Source organism: Homarus americanus, unplaced genomic scaffold, assembly GCF_018991925.1.
Source record: "Homarus americanus isolate GMGI-L3 unplaced genomic scaffold, GMGI_Hamer_2.0 scaffold40919, whole genome shotgun sequence".
Lineage (NCBI taxonomy): Eukaryota > Metazoa > Arthropoda > Malacostraca > Decapoda > Nephropidae > Homarus > Homarus americanus.
Window position 1 is genome coordinate 272501 of NW_024744049.1, and position 3497 is coordinate 275997.

Consider the following 3497-nt stretch of genomic DNA (forward strand, 5'->3'; position numbering starts at 1 on the left):
TATCTATCTATCTATCTATCTGTTTGGTTCTCTTTCTCTCTCACTGATATTTTCACCTGGACTGTTGTCTTACCTGGACTGTTGTCTTACCTGGACTGTTGTCTTACCTGGACTGTTGTCTTACCTGGACTGTTGTCTTACCTGGACTGTTGTCTGACCTGGACTGTTGTCTGACCTGGACTGTTGTCTTACCTGGACTGTTGTCTTACCTGGACTGGACTTAGGCCTCACAAGGTCACAGGTAAGTCCCATTAATGCCTCTCACACACACACATTAAAACTCGTCCTAACCACATATATATTTTTTCCTTCTTTATTCGCCTACGTTTATCTACGAGTTATCAGACATTAATTTAATCTTTTTTCCTCACCAAACCACACAGGTGGGCGCTAATTACCCAGGTGAGTTTGGGAGTAGTGATGATAGGAAATTAATTTAATGTGAATGTTGGTTTACACACACACACACACACACACACACACACACACACACACACACACACACACACCCTATAATCTACCACAAACATGCACACAAATACCTTAAAATTATACGCATACACCGCCAAATATACTTTAAACCAAATCTTCACTGGACGGTAATAATCATTTTAATTACGACGATTTAATAAAGTGTTTACAAAGTTCACTTAAGCTAATGAACTGGTGAACTTGCTTTGTGTCGTGTGGGGGGGGGGGGGCATACTTTTACTCACAGCAAATGACGAGCAAATAAAATCATACCTCAAGTCTATTTACCTTATCTTACCTTACCTTACCTTACCTTACCTTACCTTACCTTACCTTACCCTACCCTTCCCTTCCCTTCCCTTCCCTTCCCTTCCCACCCAAAACACACTTCCTACCTTCCTTTAATCACTAATATATTTTGTTCTATATTTTCTTACCTTAATATACCTTACTAATTAATCACCTTCACTTTGCCTTACCTGTTGGCTTCCGTTACCTACTGTATTACCTTATGTTACCCTCTGCGTTACCTAGATCACTACCTTACGTTACTTTAGTCATTACCTTAATTACTCTCTTATCTTACCTTAGAGTCTTATCTTACCTTAGAGTCTTATCTTACCTTAGAGTCTTATCTTACCTTAGAGTCTTACCTGTACCGTGCTCTATTAAGCCTTTACCTACCTGAGTGTTTCTTATCCTCTTCCCTCGCCTCTTCACTCTTCTTGACCTTTTCCCCCTTTCCTGTTCTTCTTTCTCCTCCTCTTCTTACTCCCTCATCACCAGAACCTCTACCCTCTTAACTCCCCTTCTCTTCTCCCCACTTCTACCTCCTCACCTCCCCCTCCCCTCCCCCTTCCTCCATCAACATTCTCTTACTCCCCCTTACCCTCCCCACACTCCTCCCCAAGGGCAGTAAGTAGGGGAGGAGGTAAGGGGAGGGAGAAGAGCGCCAGTAGCATATGTGGTGTCAACAAACGACTCACTCCAATTACCGACGAACCACACAGAACCACCGACCTACACCTGGTATCTCTCACCCCGTCCCACCCTGCCCCGTCCCACCCTGCCCCGTCCCACCTCGCCCCGCCCCACCTCTCCTCCTTCTCCCACAATTCTTTATTAAGCATTTTTTTTTACAGTCTCGAAAGGTATTGTGGGAAGGACAAACGTTAAGGGTGTTTCTTTTCTTTGGGTGGGTCGTGAGTGGGTCGTGGGTGGGTTATGGGTGGGTTGAACACACAGAGGCAGAGGGAGGGTAATCAGGCCTGGGGAGGGAGAGAGGGAAGGATAATTAGGTAGTAGGGTATGTGTTACAGGAGGAGTAATTAGCATAGTCTCCTCCCCATTCCTCTTTTGTCTTCTCTCTCCTGTTTCCTCCCCTTCCTTCCTTAGCTCATTCCCTTTCCTCTTCCTTCGCCCACCCTTCTCCTCACTTTCCTTCTTACCCCCTCCTTTTCCTTCCTCTTCCTCCTATTCTCCTCTACCAGCCAGTCACTTACACACCAACAGTCACACACACAAACACACATACATCAACTCCAAACGACAATAATACACATACACACACCAACACACCAACACAACCTCCCTTCATCCTAGGAATAAAAGATTTAACACTCAGACTTAACACCTTATACCCGCGTCCATCCTGGGGAATAAAACGCTTCATGTTATTGACACGACCGCCAGATGTATGATAATTATGTACTATACCAGATCGTATACAAGATGCCGAAGCTATCGTATAAAAAAAACAAAAACAATAACAATATATTTAGTAGGGTGGCTGCACTGTATAAGACGGGTGTAACATTGTAACATAAGATTTGATGTTGAGGATTAGCCACGTCTTGTCTTGGTATCGAGGGCATTGTATTTTATTGATGGTGGTATGGGTGTGGTTGTGTGGTGGGTGTGGTTGTGTGGTGTGGTGGGCGTGGTTGTGTGGTGGGTGTGGTTGTGTGGTGGGTGTGGTTGTGTGGTGGGTGTGGTTGCTGGTGTGTGTGTGTGTGTGTGTCGTGAGACCTGTCGCTGTAGCATAATTACCTATAATACTTTAGGGTGGAGGCATAATTAATTGACCTCATTAAATCATCCATTACCTGCCTTTAGTTGTTAAGGTGGATCATATGAAGATTAGTTCCCCCCATTACTAGTTTATTTCACCTAATGATTGAACATTTGAACGCTACCTGCGGGGGTGTTTGGTTAGGTTAGGTTAGGTTAGGTTGAGTTACATTAGATTAGGTTAATTTAGGGTGGTTAATCTTCAGGTGATCCTCAAGGGCATATCAGCTTATCTGTAAAAAATAACAAACAACGGAATAATTGACTTCACTCACAAACAATTAAAAATAATTAAGCTGACTTCTGTTAATACCTGAAGTCATTAATGATTTTAGGTAATTAATTAACAAACAGGTAAAGCTACTCACCTGAGCCACTTGTTCTGGAATCAACAAAGGTTTATCCTCACCCCCAGCTTATTTCACCTGATGATTAAACACCCTAATATAACCTGGGGATATAGGTTAGGTAGGGTAGGGTAGGTTAGGGTAGGGTAGGGTAGGGTAGGGTAGGGTAGGGTAGGGTAGGGTAGGGTAGGGTAGGGTAGGTTTATTTACATACATACCTAATGGTAATGGTTGTCCCCTGTGTAAGGAGGATGGACGGTCCAGGGGCCACCTAGGCGTGAATTTGTTTAAGGTGTAGAAGCTGTCGCCAACACAACAACCATACCTTGAGTTAACGAGTTGCCTGACCCAGTGTCAAGGAATAGTCCGAGAAGACCGGACAGCTTGCCAACTGCACTGGCTAACCATTATCCCGGAATACGATCCGCAAATTGATTAACATCCAGGTTCCCAATTACTGCTGGGTAGACAGAGGCAAATGGCGTAAAGAAACTTGCCCATTATTTCAACCTGCCCGGGGATCGAACCCAGGTCCGGTCGCTTGCGAGGCGAGCAAGCTGATCATTACACCACATACATACATACATACACACACATACATACATACAT